This window comes from Lytechinus pictus, chromosome 3, assembly GCF_037042905.1.
Source record: "Lytechinus pictus isolate F3 Inbred chromosome 3, Lp3.0, whole genome shotgun sequence".
Lineage (NCBI taxonomy): Eukaryota > Metazoa > Echinodermata > Echinoidea > Temnopleuroida > Toxopneustidae > Lytechinus > Lytechinus pictus.
Window position 1 is genome coordinate 68,817,245 of NC_087247.1, and position 19,918 is coordinate 68,837,162.

At 36.1% G+C, this 19,918-nt stretch overlaps 1 protein-coding gene across 1 annotated transcript in view; it reads right to left on the minus strand.

Moving 5' to 3' along the window:
- LOC129256771 (general transcription factor IIH subunit 1-like) overlaps positions 1-19,918 on the minus strand; it is a 70,381-nt gene that overhangs the window by 6,493 nt on the left and 43,970 nt on the right. The window contains exons 28-39 of the mRNA XM_064097634.1: positions 17,661-17,709; positions 17,323-17,405; positions 15,439-15,487; positions 15,101-15,183; positions 13,219-13,254; positions 12,881-12,963; positions 10,997-11,032; positions 10,659-10,741; positions 8,780-8,828; positions 5,245-5,293; positions 4,907-4,989; positions 3,030-3,078 (exon numbers count right to left, since the gene is read on the minus strand). The gene's annotated coding sequence lies outside the window, so the exon portion shown is untranslated. The remainder of the gene's footprint in view (positions 1-3,029; positions 3,079-4,906; positions 4,990-5,244; positions 5,294-8,779; positions 8,829-10,658; positions 10,742-10,996; positions 11,033-12,880; positions 12,964-13,218; positions 13,255-15,100; positions 15,184-15,438; positions 15,488-17,322; positions 17,406-17,660; positions 17,710-19,918) is intronic.

The following is a 19,918-nucleotide window of genomic DNA, read 5'->3' on the forward strand; positions in this document are numbered from 1 at the left end:
AAACCACTACTTTTTCTGAATTTCAGCAAAAATGGGAAAAAGAAAAGGCACAACGAATATCCAAGGACCAGCCAATGAGAAGGGTACATGCATTGGAGCATGACTGGTCATGATCTTGGTTTGATTCAAGCTCTTTTATGGTTAACCATCAGATAACAACTCAATTCCTTCCACAGGACCATCAAATTCACTTCTGATTTCTCCCAACAGGAAACCCACTTCCTTGATGTCACAGTCCAGAAAAAGTCTAACGGTATCACCACTACCCTATACTCCAAACCCACAGATACCCACCAGTACCTCCACTCATCCAGCTGCCACCCCCGTCACTGCAATACCGGCATCGCTTACAGTCAAGCCCTCAGACTTCGCCGTATCTGCTCCGAGGACCCTGATTTTTCCTTCCATGCCAGGAATTTGCAGAAACATCTCTGTGCCAGGGGCCACGGGGCCAGGGCAGTCCAACTGGCAATTAACAAAGTTCGTTCTCTCGCCAGATCTGAAGTTCTCAAACCAAAAAGTGACAAGGAGACTACCGACAGAATACCGCTTGTGACCACCTTCCATCCCAATCTACCCCCTCTCCGCAAAATCCTGTGTGATAACCACCACATTTTACACACTTCTGATCGTCTCCAACAGGCCGTTCCCGATACTCCCCTTCTAGCATACCGACGCCCACCGAATCTCAGGGACCTCATTGTTCGTGCTGAAGTGCCCTCCCTCACTAACCATTCTTCTCCTATACAGCATGGCACCTTCAAATGCACCAGCAACAGGTGCATCATATGTGAAATACACTTTCACGAGGGCGACACTTTCACCAGCAACTCTACCAGCCTGTCTCACCAAATCAAGGGCAACATAACATGCACTACCACTAATGTTGTATATCTCATCACTTGCAGAGTTTGTAGGGTACAATACATAGGGGAAACCAAGAGCACACTCAAGAGATGATTCTACAAGCACAGATCCACCGTCAACACAGCAAACCTGGACACTCCAGTTGGCCGCCATTTTAACCTCCCCAACCACTCCAGGGCATCGAATCTTTAGGTACCCGTCCTGACTCAGTCCGTACTAGCAGAGAGAAGCTCTGGATGAGACGACTTCGCACCACCCAACCTCATGGCCTGAACATCCAAGAGGGGAACGACTGATTATTCTTTCCTATCCACTTTCAATTTATATATACATATCATTTTTCCCCTCAGCTCTTTTGAATAGTTACATTATAGTTTCTTCCTCTACTTTCCTCCCATATCTCATACAAGCTCAGCTCCAATTTTTCCTTCCTTATTCAGGCGATATAATAATTATATATATATTTTTTTTTTTCTCCACTCACCTCTTTTAGATTTACCACATTTGCTTATTTACATGTACAGTGCGTCCCAGAAAAAACGAAACCGAGATTTAGCGATGATTTATCATAACTTAATCACAAATAAAATAGGCAAATGAACTACCAATGTAAAGCTTAGAATCTCCTCTTTCATCTGATATTAATTAGATAATTTCTCCTTCACGCATGAGTGAGCAAAAACAATTTGAAGAGGGGATACCAAAAAGTCATTTGGCGGGTTGTATCCAGCTTTCAAAAGGAAAACCACATTTAAAAAAAATGCAATATCTGCTCTTTAATTTGATACCTCAATCACAGAAAATGGTCAAGAAATAACAAAGTTCTGGTTATTTGAAATAAGGCTTGAATTTCAATAATTTCATAAAATGAAGAGGTTTTACAGGCTAGCGTTCAAACTCACTCGACACTCTGTTTTGTTTATGATCAGTCATGCATTAAGTCTTTTGTTAACCATGCGATAGCTTCTGTGGGAAACCGGTGAAAACAGTTTATTTAATGAAATTATGGAAATTCAAGCCTTATTTCAAATAACCAGAACTTTGTTATTTCTTGACCATTTTCTGTAATTGAGGTATCAAATTAAAGAGCAGATATTGAACTTTTAAGACATGTGATTTTCTTTTTGAAATTCATATACCCCCCATCAAATGAGTTTTTGGTATCCTTCCTTCATATTGTTTTTGCTCACTCATGCGTGAATGAGGAATAATCTAAGTAATATCAGATGAAAGAGGAGATTCTAAGCTTTACATTGGTAGGTCATTTGTCTATTCTATTTTTGATTAAGTTATGATAAATCATCGCTAAATCTCGGTTTCGTTTTTTCTGGGACGCACTGTATACTATGGTTTCTTCATAATACACCCCCTCTCTTCTATATTTGCTTTTACCTTTTTAGGCAATTTGCTTCCTCTTTTTCACATATACAGGTTTTTTTTGTTTTTTTTCCTACTGTATAGTCCTATGTTTTTTTCCCGTCACACCTGGCGGATTACAATATCAGTTACACCATATGTGTATTTATATTTTTTCATATACATTTCTTTTTTGGATATATTTATATACATATCACTTATAGATACATATTTACACTTACCTTCTTCTCTTAGTTTGTTTAATGCTTTATCATATATACTTATATGTCTTTTGCACATTATCAGTTGTTCCCCATTCTTTTCCTTTTTCCCCCCACTATTATGCACCAGTTTATTATGCCTTTCTTTGTAACCTGTTTGACCCACCTCTCACTAATTCTCTAGTTATTCATCCCTCTATCACTGTTTTGTTCCAGATCCTGTTTGATGTTGCCTGCCTCATTATCTTAATCCCTCTTGGCCTTACTTACACTAACTTCCCTTTGTGTCTACCTACTCCTTTTCTTTCATCCCCTTCACTAACCTGATTGGTCTTCTCTACTCACTAATGCCCCTTTTGTCTCGTTTCTAGTGTTGCTGTAGCTTGTTTGTGGTCTATATTATGGTTGTTCCACTTTATATGTTTGTCATTTTGCCTCCGACGAAGATTCTGCTAGGATCGAAAGCTTAGGCCCCTTTTTTACTTTCTAATTTACTCCTTTGGCTCTCTTTTATTAGATAAACAGTTTTCAGCAGCTTCTTTTTGCATATGAAAAATTAAATGAAAATAGGTGCTGTTTTCTTACCTTTGTTTCTCCGCTAACTTCCACCATCGTTTTCACCTAAGTAGACCAACTGAAAATAATGGTAAAGTGTAGAAAATAGAAAATGATAAAAAGAAAAGATTAAATATTACCTTGAATTTAAATTGAAAATTAAGGCAAACTACCATCTTTGTCATTCAGTATCAGAATATATGTTAACAGCATGGTTTATGAGGTATTTTTGGACCAATCCTCCTCAAGAGTCTAACGGATAATCATCATATACTGAACTCTTGACAAAAACACAACCTCAATTGAAATCTCTACAATGAGCAGTCTTCATCAATGTTTTTCATCTAAAAACTTGTCAGTTCTGGTGGGTGTTTCATAAAGCCGTTTGTAAGAGCGACTTTAAGAGCGACTGGTGATCCTTTCTTGTGGTAAATTTCAAGACCTGACAACTATTATTGGTTTCAATAAATAAAAAAAAGATATGACTGAATTTCACCAAAGCCCTTAATACTTAATATTGTGGTGGCAAGGTGACTTTTTCAAATTCAAACCACTACTTTTTCTGAATTTCAGCAAAAATAGGAAAAAGAAAAGGCACAACGAATATCCAAGGACCAGCCAATGAGAAGGGTACATGCATTGGAGCATGACTGGTCATGGCCTTGGTTTGATTCAAACTCTTTTATGGTTAACCATCAAATAACAACTTGTCAGTAATGACAAAGTTCATGAAACCCCCCCCCCCCATGTAAAATATAATATAACAACAGACTGCATATAACCCCGCCAAGCTCTGAGAAGTGATCTGCGTGTAGTCTCTTTGAATAAATTCAACTAAGCAAGTCTGTGTATAATACTTATGAATATTCATATAATCCTTATATACCAGTACCCAATTAAATAGCTTCAACATAGGGATCATTTATTGCACTATTTGCACAGGATAATAAAGTGTCACTTCTGCCCAAGTAGATATCCATGAGTAAAGTTTGAATCAATATAAAAAGTCAGAAACACGATGCATGAATTATCAAGTCTCCCATTCTATGTTCTATTTCTATTGTGCAGACTCCTCGGTGACAGATTCTTCATTTTTAGCAGATGAGGACATCTGGTTACCCTGATAAATGAAACTGGAAATATATTTCAAGTAGTTCTCAAAATATCTACATACTATTATTTTATTGTGAAAGTTTGGACAATAATGGCTGATTTCCTTCTTTAAATCAAAAGAAATAATTTGATGTCTCGACTATAAAAAAAACAATTTTATAAAGAGTTTGATCAACAACAAAAAAACCCAAGTGGAACGCCTCTGGCAGTCTCGCCTGCATTACGCAATTCGATTTAGCAGCATAGCTGCCTTAGAAAACAGCTAATGAATAATTATTCACAGAAAAAAACACTAACATGACAATAAAATATTATGTCCATTGACCCAAAATGACCTTTGACCATGATCATGTGACCTAAGACATGTGCAAAACAATCATTCATACTTGATTACCCTTATGTCAATGTTTCATGAGCTAAATCCATAAAGTTACAGTTATGATGTCAATTCCACAAATAATCCCAACATTACCAAAGTTTGTTGACTCTAAAGGACCTTTGACCTTGGTCATGTGACCTGAAACTTGCACATATTCAGGGGTACATGGTTGCTCTTATGTCCAAGTTTCATGAATTAGATCCGTGAACTTTAAAGTTATGACAATTCCTGAAATAACCCCAACATGGACAAAGTTCGTTGACCGTAAGTGACCTTTGACCTTGGTCATGTGACCTGAGACTCAGGCAGGATCTTCAGTGATACACTATTATGCTTATGTCTAAGTTTTATGAATTACGTCCATTTTCTAAGTTATATATTCCATTACAGATTTACAAATTCAAATTTTACTTACCTCTCAGAATTGGTTGTATAACCCAAGTAAATGGATTGATTCAACAACAACTTCTACTTCACTAAAGAAAAGGACTCTTGTATCTTGAAGTAGAATGAAAACATAAACATAAAGGATAATAAACAAGGAGTAATCTAACACAAAAGTTAATACGTTATAAAGAATTTGGACTGTAAAGTTGTATCACGAGCCAACATCAGATTCATCACATTTCACATCAAGGCTGATAAGACCAATAGGGAAACTTGAATCATCATATTGAAGACTCAAAATGTTTTACTATATTGAAGTACATTATCATATGAAAAATTAAATGAAAATAGGTGCTGTTTTCTTACCTTTGTTTCTCCGCTAACTTCCACCACCGTTTTCACCTAAGTAGACCAACTGAAAATAATGGTAAAGTGTAGAAAATAGAAAATGATAAAAAGAAAAGATTAAATATTACCTTGAATTTAAATTGAAAATTAAGGCAAACTACCATCTTTGTCATTCAGTATCAGAATATATGTTAACAGCATGGTTTATGAGGTATTTTTAGACCAATCCTCCTCAAGAGTCTAACGGATAATCATCATATACTGAACTCTTGACAAAAACACAACCTCAATTGATATCTCTACAATGAGCAGTCTTCATCAATGTTTTACATCTAAAAACTTGTCAGTTCTGGTGGGTGTTTCATAAAGCCTTTTGTAAGAGCGACTGGTGATCCTTTCTTGTGGTAAATTTCAAGACCTGACAACTATTATTGGTTTCAATAAATAAAAAAAAAGACATGACTGAATTTCACCAAAAGCCTTAATACTTAATATTGTGGTGGCAAGGTGACTTTTTCAAATTCAAACCACTACTTTTTCTGAATTTCAGCAAAAATGGGAAAAAGAAAAGGCACAACGAATATCCAAGGACCAGCCAATGAGAAGGGTACATGCATTGGAGCATGACTGGTCATGATCTTGGTTTGATTCAAGCTCTTTTATGGTTAACCATCAGATAACAACTCAATTCCTTCCACAGGACCATCAAATTCACTTCTGATTTCTCCCAACAGGAAACCCACTTCCTTGATGTCACAGTCCAGAAAAAGTCTAACGGTATCACCACTACCCTATACTCTAAACCCACAGATACCCACCAGTACCTCCACTCATCCAGCTGCCACCCCCGTCACTGCAATACCGGCATCGCTTACAGTCAAGCCCTCAGACTTCGCCGTATCTGCTCCGAGGACCCTGATTTTTCCTTCCATGCCAGGAATTTGCAGAAACATCTCTGTGCCAGGGGCCACGGGGCCAGGGCAGTCCAACTGGCAATTAACAAAGTTCGTTCTCTCGCCAGATCTGAAGTTCTCAAACCAAAAAGTGACAAGGAGACTACCGACAGAATACCGCTTGTGACCACCTTCCATCCCAATCTACCCCCTCTCCGCAAAATCCTGTGTGATAACCACCACATTTTACACACTTCTGATCGTCTCCAACAGGCCGTTCCCGATACTCCCCTTCTAGCATACCGACGCCCACCGAATCTCAGGGACCTCATTGTTCGTGCTGAAGTGCCCTCCCTCACTAACCATTCTTCTCCTATACAGCATGGCACCTTCAAATGCACCAGCAACAGGTGCATCATATGTGAAATACACTTTCACGAGGGCGACACTTTCACCAGCAACTCTACCAGCCTGTCTCACCAAATCAAGGGCAACATAACATGCACTACCACTAATGTTGTATATCTCATCACTTGCAGAGTTTGTAGGGTACAATACATAGGGGAAACCAAGAGCACACTCAAGAGACGATTCTACAAGCACAGATCCACCGTCAACACAGCAAACCTGGACACTCCAGTTGGCCTTCATTTTAACCTCCCCAACCACTCCAGGGCATCGAATCTTTAGGTACCCGTCCTGACTCAGTCCGTACTAGCAGAGAGAAGCTCTGGATGAGACGACTTCGCACCACCCAACCTCATGGCCTGAACATCCAAGAGGGGAACGACTGATTATTCTTTCCTATCCACTTTCAATTTATATATACATATCATTTTTCCCCTCAGCTCTTTTGAATAGTTACATTATAGTTTCTTCCTCTACTTTCCTCCCATATCTCATACAAGCTCAGCTCCAATTTTTCCTTCCTTATTCAGGCGATATAATAATTATATATATATTTTTTTTTTTCTCCACTCACCTCTTTTAGATTTACCACATTTGCTTATTTACATGTACAGTGCGTCCCAGAAAAAACGAAACCGAGATTTAGCGATGATTTATCATAACTTAATCACAAATAAAATAGGCAAATGAACTACCAATGTAAAGCTTAGAATCTCCTCTTTCATCTGATATTAATTAGATAATTTCTCCTTCACGCATGAGTGAGCAAAAACAATTTGAAGAGGGGATACCAAAAAGTCATTTGGCGGGTTGTATCCAGCTTTCAAAAGGAAAACCACATTTAAAAAAAATGCAATATCTGCTCTTTAATTTGATACCTCAATCACAGAAAATGGTCAAGAAATAACAAAGTTCTGGTTATTTGAAATAAGGCTTGAATTTCAATAATTTCATAAAATGAAGAGGTTTTACAGGCTAGCGTTCAAACTCACTCGACACTCTGTTTTGTTTATGATCAGTCATGCATTAAGTCTTTTGTTAACCATGCGATAGCTTCTGTGGGAAACCGGTGAAAACAGTTTATTTAATGAAATTATGGAAATTCAAGCCTTATTTCAAATAACCAGAACTTTGTTATTTCTTGACCATTTTCTGTAATTGAGGTATCAAATTAAAGAGCAGATATTGAACTTTTAAGACATGTGATTTTCTTTTTGAAATTCATATACCCCCCATCAAATGAGTTTTTGGTATCCTTCCTTCATATTGTTTTTGCTCACTCATGCGTGAATGAGGAATAATCTAAGTAATATCAGATGAAAGAGGAGATTCTAAGCTTTACATTGGTAGGTCATTTGTCTATTCTATTTTTGATTAAGTTATGATAAATCATCGCTAAATCTCGGTTTCGTTTTTTCTGGGACGCACTGTATACTATGGTTTCTTCATAATACACCCCCTCTCTTCTATATTTGCTTTTACCTTTTTAGGCAATTTGCTTCCTCTTTTTCACATATACAGGTTTTTTTTGTTTTTTTTCCTACTGTATAGTCCTATGTTTTTTTCCCGTCACACCTGGCGGATTACAATATCAGTTACACCATATGTGTATTTATATTTTTTCATATACATTTCTTTTTTGGATATATTTATATACATATCACTTATAGATACATATTTACACTTACCTTCTTCTCTTAGTTTGTTTAATGCTTTATCATATATACTTATATGTCTTTTGCACATTATCAGTTGTTCCCCATTCTTTTCCTTTTTCCCCCCACTATTATGCACCAGTTTATTATGCCTTTCTTTGTAACCTGTTTGACCCACCTCTCACTAATTCTCTAGTTATTCATCCCTCTATCACTGTTTTGTTCCAGATCCTGTTTGATGTTGCCTGCCTCATTATCTTAATCCCTCTTGGCCTTACTTACACTAACTTCCCTTTGTGTCTACCTACTCCTTTTCTTTCATCCCCTTCACTAACCTGATTGGTCTTCTCTACTCACTAATGCCCCTTTTGTCTCGTTTCTAGTGTTGCTGTAGCTTGTTTGTGGTCTATATTATGGTTGTTCCACTTTATATGTTTGTCATTTTGCCTCCGACGAAGATTCTGCTAGGATCGAAAGCTTAGGCCCCTTTTTTACTTTCTAATTTACTCCTTTGGCTCTCTTTTATTAGATAAACAGTTTTCAGCAGCTTCTTTTTGCATATGAAAAATTAAATGAAAATAGGTGCTGTTTTCTTACCTTTGTTTCTCCGCTAACTTCCACCATCGTTTTCACCTAAGTAGACCAACTGAAAATAATGGTAAAGTGTAGAAAATAGAAAATGATAAAAAGAAAAGATTAAATATTACCTTGAATTTAAATTGAAAATTAAGGCAAACTACCATCTTTGTCATTCAGTATCAGAATATATGTTAACAGCATGGTTTATGAGGTATTTTTGGACCAATCCTCCTCAAGAGTCTAACGGATAATCATCATATACTGAACTCTTGACAAAAACACAACCTCAATTGAAATCTCTACAATGAGCAGTCTTCATCAATGTTTTTCATCTAAAAACTTGTCAGTTCTGGTGGGTGTTTCATAAAGCCGTTTGTAAGAGCGACTTTAAGAGCGACTGGTGATCCTTTCTTGTGGTAAATTTCAAGACCTGACAACTATTATTGGTTTCAATAAATAAAAAAAAAGATATGACTGAATTTCACCAAAGCCCTTAATACTTAATATTGTGGTGGCAAGGTGACTTTTTCAAATTCAAACCACTACTTTTTCTGAATTTCAGCAAAAATAGGAAAAAGAAAAGGCACAACGAATATCCAAGGACCAGCCAATGAGAAGGGTACATGCATTGGAGCATGACTGGTCATGGCCTTGGTTTGATTCAAACTCTTTTATGGTTAACCATCAAATAACAACTTGTCAGTAATGACAAAGTTCATGAAACCCCCCCCCCCCCATGTAAAATATAATATAACAACAGACTGCATATAACCCCGTTAAGCTCTGAGAAGTGATCTGCGTGTAGTCTCTTTGAATAAATTCAACTAAGCAAGTCTGTGTATAATACTTATGAATATTCATATAATCCTTATATACCAGTACCCAATTAAATAGCTTCAACATAGGGATCATTTATTGCACTATTTGCACAGGATAATAAAGTGTCACTTCTGCCCAAGTAGATATCCATGAGTAAAGTTTGAATCAATATAAAAAGTCAGAAACACGATGCATGAATTATCAAGTCTCCCATTCTATGTTCTATTTCTATTGTGCAGACTCCTCGGTGACAGATTCTTCATTTTTAGCAGATGAGGACATCTGGTTACCCTGATAAATGAAACTGGAAATATATTTCAAGTAGTTCTCAAAATATCTACATACTATTATTTTATTGTGAAAGTTTGGACAATAATGGCTGATTTCCTTCTTTAAATCAAAAGAAATAATTTGATGTCTCGACTATAAAAAAAACAATTTTATAAAGAGTTTGATCAACAACAAAAAAACCCAAGTGGAACGCCTCTGGCAGTCTCGCCTGCATTACGCAATTCGATTTAGCAGCATAGCTGCCTTAGAAAACAGCTAATGAATAATTATTCACAGAAAAAAACACTAACATGATAATAAAATATTATGTCCATTGACCCAAAATGACCTTTGACCATGATCATGTGACCTAAGACATGTGCAAAACAATCATTCATACTTGATTACCCTTATGTCAATGTTTCATGAGCTAAATCCATAAAGTTACAGTTATGATGTCAATTCCACAAATAATCCCAACATTACCAAAGTTTGTTGACTCTAAAGGACCTTTGACCTTGGTCATGTGACCTGAAACTTGCACATATTCAGGGGTACATGGTTGCTCTTATGTCCAAGTTTCATGAATTAGATCCGTGAACTTTAAAGTTATGACAATTCCTGAAATAACCCAAACATGGACAAAGTTCGTTGACTGTAAGTGACCTTTGACCTTGGTCATGTGACCTGAGACTCAGGCAGGATCTTCAGTGATACACTATTATGCTTATGTCTAAGTTTTATGAATTACGTCCATTTTCTAAGTTATATATTCCATTACAGATTTACAAATTCAAATTTTACTTACCTCTCAGAATTGGTTGTATAACCCAAGTAAATGGATTGATTCAACAACAACTTCTACTTCACTAAAGAAAAGGACTCTTGTATCTTGAAGTAGAATGAAAACATAAACATAAAGGATAATAAACAAGGAGTAATCTAACACAAAAGTTAATACGTTATAAAGAATTTGGACTGTAAAGTTGTATCACGAGCCAACATCAGATTCATCACATTTCACATCAAGGCTGATAAGACCAATAGGGAAACTTGAATCATCATATTGAAGACTCAAAATGTTTTACTATATTGAAGTACATTATCATATGAAAAATTAAATGAAAATAGGTGCTGCTTTCTTACCTTTGTTTCTCCGCTAACTTCCACCATCGTTTTCATCTAAGTAGACCAACGGAAAATAATGGTAAAGTGTAGAAAATAGAAAATGATAAAAAGAAAAGATTAAATATTACCTTGAATTTAAATTGAAAATTAAGGCAAACTACCATCTTTGTCATTCAGTATCAGAATATATGTTAACAGCATGGTTTATGAGGTATTTTTGGACCAATCCTCCTCAAGAGTCTAACGGATAATCATCATATACTGAACTCTTGACAAAAACACAACCTCAATTGAAATCTCTACAATGAGCAGTCTTCATCAATGTTTTTCATCTAAAAACTTGTCAGTTCTGGTGGGTGTTTCATAAAGCCGTTTGTAAGAGCGACTTTAAGAGCGACTTGTGATCCTTTCTTGTGGTAAATTTCAAGACCTGACAACTATTATTGGTTTCAATAAATAAAAAAAAAGATATGACTGAATTTCACCAAAGCCCTTAATACTTAATATTGTGGTGGCAAGGTGACTTTTTCAAATTCAAACCACTACTTTTTCTGAATTTCAGCAAAAATAGGAAAAAGAAAAGGCACAACGAATATCCAAGGACCAGCCAATGAGAAGGGTACATGCATTGGAGCATGACTGGTCATGGCCTTATTTTTGATTCAAACTCTTTTATGGTTAACCATCAAATAACAACTTGTCAGTAATGACAAAGTTCATGAAACCCCCCCCCCCCCCCCCATGTAAAATATAATATAACAACAGACTGCATATAACCCCGTTAAGCTCTGAGAAGTGATCTGCGTGTAGTCTCTTTGAATAAATTCAACTAAGCAAGTCTGTGTATAATACTTATGAATATTCATATAATCCTTATATACCAGTACCCAATTAAATAGCTTCAACATAGGGATCATTTATTGCACTATTTGCACAGGATAATAAAGTGTCACTTCTGCCCAAGTAGATATCCATGAGTAAAGTTTGAATCAATATAAAAAGTCAGAAACACGATGCATGAATTATCAAGTCTCCCATTCTATGTTCTATTTCTATTGTGCAGACTCCTCGGTGACAGATTCTTCATTTTTAGCAGATGAGGACATCTGGTTACCCTGATAAATGAAACTGGAAATATATTTCAAGTAGTTCTCAAAATATCTACATACTATTATTTTATTGTGAAAGTTTGGACAATAATGGCTGATTTCCTTCTTTAAATCAAAAGAAATAATTTGATGTCTCGACTATAAAAAAAACAATTTTATAAAGAGTTTGATCAACAACAAAAAAACCCAAGTGGAACGCCTCTGGCAGTCTCGCCTGCATTACGCAATTCGATTTAGCAGCATAGCTGCCTTAGAAAACAGCTAATGAATAATTATTCACAGAAAAAAACACTAACATGATAATAAAATATTATGTCCATTGACCCAAAATGACCTTTGACCATGATCATGTGACCTAAGACATGTGCAAAACAATCATTCATACTTGATTACCCTTATGTCAATGTTTCATGAGCTAAATCCATAAAGTTACAGTTATGATGTCAATTCCACAAATAATCCCAACATTACCAAAGTTTGTTGACTCTAAAGGACCTTTGACCTTGGTCATGTGACCTGAAACTTGCACATATTCAGGGGTACATGGTTGCTCTTATGTCCAAGTTTCATGAATTAGATCCGTGAACTTTAAAGTTATGACAATTCCTGAAATAACCCAAACATGGACAAAGTTCGTTGACCGTAAGTGACCTTTGACCTTGGTCATGTGACCTGAGACTCAGGCAGGATCTTCAGTGATACACTATTATGCTTATGTCTAAGTTTTATGAATTACGTCCATTTTCTAAGTTATATATTCCATTACAGATTTACAAATTCAAATTTTACTTACCTCTCAGAATTGGTTGTATAACCCAAGTAAATGGATTGATTCAACAACAACTTCTACTTCACTAAAGAAAAGGACTCTTGTATCTTGAAGTAGAATGAAAACATAAACATAAAGGATAATAAACAAGGAGTAATCTAACACAAAAGTTAATACGTTATAAAGAATTTGGACTGTAAAGTTGTATCACGAGCCAACATCAGATTCATCACATTTCACATCAAGGCTGATAAGACCAATAGGGAAACTTGAATCATCATATTGAAGACTCAAAATGTTTTACTATATTGAAGTACATTATCATATGAAAAATTAAATGAAAATAGGTGCTGCTTTCTTACCTTTGTTTCTCCGCTAACTTCCACCATCGTTTTCATCTAAGTAGACCAACGGAAAATAATGGTAAAGTGTAGAAAATAGAAAATGATAAAAAGAAAAGATTAAATATTACCTTGAATTTAAATTGAAAATTAAGGCAAACTACCATCTTTGTCATTCAGTATCAGAATATATGTTAACAGCATGGTTTATGAGGTATTTTTGGACCAATCCTCCTCAAGAGTCTAACGGATAATCATCATATACTGAACTCTTGACAAAAACACAACCTCAATTGAAATCTCTACAATGAGCAGTCTTCATCAATGTTTTTCATCTAAAAACTTGTCAGTTCTGGTGGGTGTTTCATAAAGCCGTTTGTAAGAGCGACTTTAAGAGCGACTTGTGATCCTTTCTTGTGGTAAATTTCAAGACCTGACAACTATTATTGGTTTCAATAAATAAAAAAAAAGATATGACTGAATTTCACCAAAGCCCTTAATACTTAATATTGTGGTGGCAAGGTGACTTTTTCAAATTCAAACCACTACTTTTTCTGAATTTCAGCAAAAATAGGAAAAAGAAAAGGCACAACGAATATCCAAGGACCAGCCAATGAGAAGGGTACATGCATTGGAGCATGACTGGTCATGGCCTTATTTTTGATTCAAACTCTTTTATGGTTAACCATCAAATAACAACTTGTCAGTAATGACAAAGTTCATGAAACCCCCCCCCCCCCCCATGTAAAATATAATATAACAACAGACTGCATATAACCCCGTTAAGCTCTGAGAAGTGATCTGCGTGTAGTCTCTTTGAATAAATTCAACTAAGCAAGTCTGTGTATAATACTTATGAATATTCATATATTCCTTATATACCAGTACCCAATTAAATAGCTTCAACATAGGGATCATTTATTGCACTATTTGCACAGGATAATAAAGTGTCACTTCTGCCCAAGTAGATATCCATGAGTAAAGTTTGAATCAATATAAAAAGTCAGAAACACGATGCATGAATTATCAAGTCTCCCATTCTATGTTCTATTTCTATTGTGCAGACTCCTCGGTGACAGATTCTTCATTTTTAGCAGATGAGGACATCTGGTTACCCTGATAAATGAAACTGGAAATATATTTCAAGTAGTTCTCAAAATATCTACATACTATTATTTTATTGTGAAAGTTTGGACAATAATGGCTGATTTCCTTCTTTAAATCAAAAGAAATAATTTGATGTCTCGACTATAAAAAAAACAATTTTATAAAGAGTTTGATCAACAACAAAAAAACCCAAGTGGAACGCCTCTGGCAGTCTCGCCTGCATTACGCAATTCGATTTAGCAGCATAGCTGCCTTAGAAAACAGCTAATGAATAATTATTCACAGAAAAAAACACTAACATGATAATAAAATATTATGTCCATTGACCCAAAATGACCTTTGACCATGATCATGTGACCTAAGACATGTGCAAAACAATCATTCATACTTGATTACCCTTATGTCAATGTTTCATGAGCTAAATCCATAAAGTTACAGTTATGATGTCAATTCCACAAATAATCCCAACATTACCAAAGTTTGTTGACTCTAAAGGACCTTTGACCTTGGTCATGTGACCTGAAACTTGCACATATTCAGGGGTACATGGTTGCTCTTATGTCCAAGTTTCATGAATTAGATCCGTGAACTTTAAAGTTATGACAATTCCTGAAATAACCCAAACATGGACAAAGTTCGTTGACCGTAAGTGACCTTTGACCTTGGTCATGTGACCTGAGACTCAGGCAGGATCTTCAGTGATACACTATTATGCTTATGTCTAAGTTTTATGAATTACGTCCATTTTCTAAGTTATATATTCCATTACAGATTTACAAATTCAAATTTTACTTACCTCTCAGAAGTGGTTGTATAACCCAAGTAAATGGATTGATTCAACAACAACTTCTACTTCACTAAAGAAAAGGACTCTTGTATCTTGAAGTAGAATGAAAACATAAACATAAAGGATAATAAACAAGGAGTAATCTAACACAAAAGTTAATACGTTATAAAGAATTTGGACTGTAAAGTTGTATCACGAGCCAACATCAGATTCATCACATTTCACATCAAGGCTGATAAGACCAATAGGGAAACTTGAATCATCATATTGAAGACTCAAAATGTTTTACTATATTGAAGTACATTATCATATGAAAAATTAAATGAAAATAGGTGCTGCTTTCTTACCTTTGTTTCTCCGCTAACTTCCACCATCGTTTTCATCTAAGTAGACCAACTGAAAATAATGGTAAAGTGTAGAAAATAGAAAATGATAAAAAGAAAAGATTAAATATTACCTTGAATTTAAATTGAAAATTAAGGCAAACTACCATCTTTGTCATTCAGTATCAGAATATATGTTAACAGCATGGTTTATGAGGTATTTTTGGACCAATCCTCCTCAAGAGTCTAACGGATAATCATCATATACTGAACTCTTGACAAAAACACAACCTCAATTGAAATCTCTACAATGAGCAGTCTTCATCAATGTTTTTCATCTAAAAACTTGTCAGTTCTGGTGGGTGTTTCATAAAGCCGTTTGTAAGAGCGACTTTAAGAGCGACTGGTGATCCTTTCTTGTGGTAAATTTCAAGACCTGACAACTATTATTGGTTTCAATAAATAAAAAAAAAGATATGACTGAATTTCACCAAAGCCCTTAATACTTAATATTGTGGTGGCAAGGTGACTTTTTCAAATTCAAACCACTACTTTTTCTGAATTTCAGCAAAAATAGGAAAAAGAAAAGGCACAACGAATATCCAAGGACCAGCCAATGAGAAGGGTACATGCATTGGAGCATGACTGGTCATGGCCTTGGTTTGATTCAAACTCTTTTATGGTTAACCATCAAATAACAACTTGTCAGTAATGACAAAGTTCATGAAACCCCCCCCCCCCCATGTAAAATATAATATAACAACAGACTGCATATAACCCCGTTAAGCTCTGAGAAGTGATCTGCGTGTAGTCTCTTTGAATAAATTCAACTAAGCAAGTCTGTGTATAATACTTATGAATATTCATATAATCCTTATATACCAGTACCCAATTAAATAGCTTCAACATAGGGATCATTTATTGCACTATTTGCACAGGATAATAAAGTGTCACTTCTGCCCAAGTAGATATCCATGAGTAAAGTTTGAATCAATATAAAAAGTCAGAAACACGATGCATGAATTATCAAGTCTCCCATTCTATGTTCTATTTCTATTGTGCAGACTCCTCGGTGACAGATTCTTCATTTTTAGCAGATGAGGACATCTGGTTACCCTGATAAATGAAACTGGAAATATATTTCAAGTAGTTCTCAAAATATCTACATACTATTATTTTATTGTGAAAGTTTGGACAATAATGGCTGATTTCCTTCTTTAAATCAAAAGAAATAATTTGATGTCTCGACTATAAAAAAAACAATTTTATAAAGAGTTTGATCAACAACAAAAAAACCCAAGTGGAACGCCTCTGGCAGTCTCGCCTGCATTACGCAATTCGATTTAGCAGCATAGCTGCCTTAGAAAACAGCTAATGAATAATTATTCACAGAAAAAAACACTAACATTATAATAAAATATTATGTCCATTGACCCAAAATGACCTTTGACCATGATCATGTGACCTAAGACATGTGCAAAACAATCATTCATACTTGATTACCCTTATGTCAATGTTTCATGAGCTAAATCCATAAAGTTACAGTTATGATGTCAATTCCACAAATAATCCCAACATTACCAAAGTTTGTTGACTCTAAAGGACCTTTGACCATGATCATGTGACTTAAGACATGTGCAAAACAATCATTCATACTTGATTACCCTTATGACAATGTTTCATGAGCTAAATCCATAAAGTTACAGTTATGATGTCAATTCCACAAATAATCCCAACATTACCAAAGTTTGTTGACTCTAAAGGACCTTTGACCTTCGTCATGTGACCTGAGACTCAGGCAGGATCTTCAGTGATACACTATTATGCTTATGTCTAAGTTTTATGAATTACGTCCATTTTCTAAGTTATATATTCCATTACAGATTTACAAATTCAAATTTTACTTACCTCTCAGAATTGGTTGTATAACCCAAGTAAATGGATTGATTCAACAACAACTTCTACTTCACTAAAGAAAAGGACTCTTGTATCTTGAAGTAGAATGAAAACATAAACATAAAGGATAATAAACAAGGAGTAATCTAACACAAAAGTTAATACGTTATAAAGAATTTGGACTGTAAAGTTGTATCACGAGCCAACATCAGATTCATCACATTTCACATCAAGGCTGATAAGACCAATAGGGAAACTTGAATCATCATATTGAAGACTCAAAATGTTTTACTATATTGAAGTACATTATCATATGAAAAATCAAATGAAAATAGGTGCTGCTTTCTTACCTTTGTTTCTCCGCTAACTTCCACCATCGTTTTCACCTAAGTAGACCAACTGAAAATAATGGTAAAGTGTAGAAAATAGAAAATGATAAAAAGAAAAGATTAAATATTACCTTGAATTTAAATTGAAAATTAAGGCAAAGTACCATCTTTGTCATTCAGTATCAGAATATATGTTAACAGCATGGTTTATGAGGTATTTTTGGACCAATCCTCCTCAAGAGTCTAACGGATAATCATCATATACTGAACTCTTGACAAAAACACAACCTCAATTGAAATCTCTACAATGAGCAGTCTTCATCAATGTTTTTCATCTACAAACTTGTCAGTTCTGGTGGGTGTTTCATAAAGCCTTTTGTAAGAGCGACTGGTGATCCTTTCTTGTGGTAAATTTCAAGACCTGACAACTATTATTGGTTTCAATAAATAAAAAAAAAGACATGACTGAATTTCACCAAAAGCCTTAATACTTAATATTGTGGTGGCAAGGTGACTTTTTCAAATTCAAACCACTACTTTTTCTGAATTTCAGCAAAAATGGGAAAAAGAAAAGGCACAACGAATATCCAAGGACCAGCCAATGAGGAGGGTACATGCATTGGAGCATGACTGGTCATGATCTTGGTTTGATTCAAGCTCTTTTATGGTTAACCATCAGATAACAACTCAATTCCTTCCACAGCAGAGCTGCCAACATTGGGATGATAGAATCCAGAAGATTTCGCGGAGGTATGATTTTGTGAGGGAGCACGCAGCGAAATGTCCCACGGACGGGAGTTTTGGGTAGCAAAACTCATTAAGAAACAACATTTGATAGTATCCGACAGCTGTCTAAACCATCAAAACTTTTGGCACATAGATTAAATGCACATTAGAGAGATTTCATGAAATGATGAATTGTCTGTCATTGTCATGACTAAAAAAATAAGTTCAAGCCTGATTTCAGGCAATACAGTAGAACATAAAATGATTCACAAAAGAATGCATTCAACAAGAAAATACCTTTATTGTCCAGAGGGGGAAAGGGCTGCAGTAGTGGAAGATGAGCTTGCCTGGCCCTGTAAAGACTTATATGTGGCCTGTTTAAAGTCTGAGGGCCGAGGGATTCCTGTGAAAATTGCCTTTTTGTAGCAAGCACGCACAGCCAGCCGGCGCCAGGCTAGCTCACTCACGAAAGAGAAAATGTTCGAATCCGATCCCCGGGATCCGATCAACCCAAGTAAAAGTAGGCAAAAAAAATCTCCACGTTGCTTCTGTTCTTCAGGATTGTCAATAAAATTATTCCTAAAAGTCAGGGTGTAATTATAATAGTAACCCATCGTTGATCCACAGTTTCAGCTCGAATAAAGCGCACACAAGCTTCCGAAAAATACATCGGACTTCCTTTCTCGCATAGCCTCCTGCCGCGGCGCAGTCTGCCGGAGACCAGGCAGTGCCGCGCCGGGGCGCGTCGGGGGGCATAGGCATGGAGTGCCGCTAAAGTGTTTCCATCATGCACATGCACATTGCAGAACCAGAAAAAAAAAATTGCTTGTTAGACTAATTCACCAGTCGTTCGGTAAAATTATCTTCATTTACATTGGAAATCAATGTACGATTATACAAAAACTGGTAAAAGTAACTGGGTAAAATGAAAATGTGATAAGGAGTTTCCACGTGGGTGTAAAGGGAGTTGAACATGCTAGACTCGTAAAACAGTCGTTTGTATGAATTTGACAATTTAACAGCTAAAAATCACAATTATCCGGGAGATTTTGGCATGGGGTCGGGAGAACGGGAGATTGGATCGAAATCCAGTATTCTCCCGCAGGATCCGGGAGACTTGGAAGCTCTGCCACAGGACCATCAAATTCACTTCTGATTTCTCCCAACAGGAAACCCACTTCCTTGATGTCACAGTCCAGAAAAAGTCTAACGGTATCACCACTACCCTATACTCTAAACCCACAGATACCCACCAGTACCTCCACTCATCCAGCTGCCACCCCCGTCACTGCAATACCGGCATCGCTTACAGTCAAGCCCTCAGACTTCGCCGTATCTGCTCCGAGGACCCTGATTTTTCCTTCCATGCCAGGAATTTGCAGAAACATCTCTGTGCCAGGGGCCACGGGGCCAGGGCAGTCCAACTGGCAATTAACAAAGTTCGTTCTCTCGCCAGATCTGAAGTTCTCAAACCAAAAAGTGACAAGGAGACTACCGACAGAATACCGCTTGTGACCACCTTCCATCCCAATCTACCCCCTCTCCGCAAAATC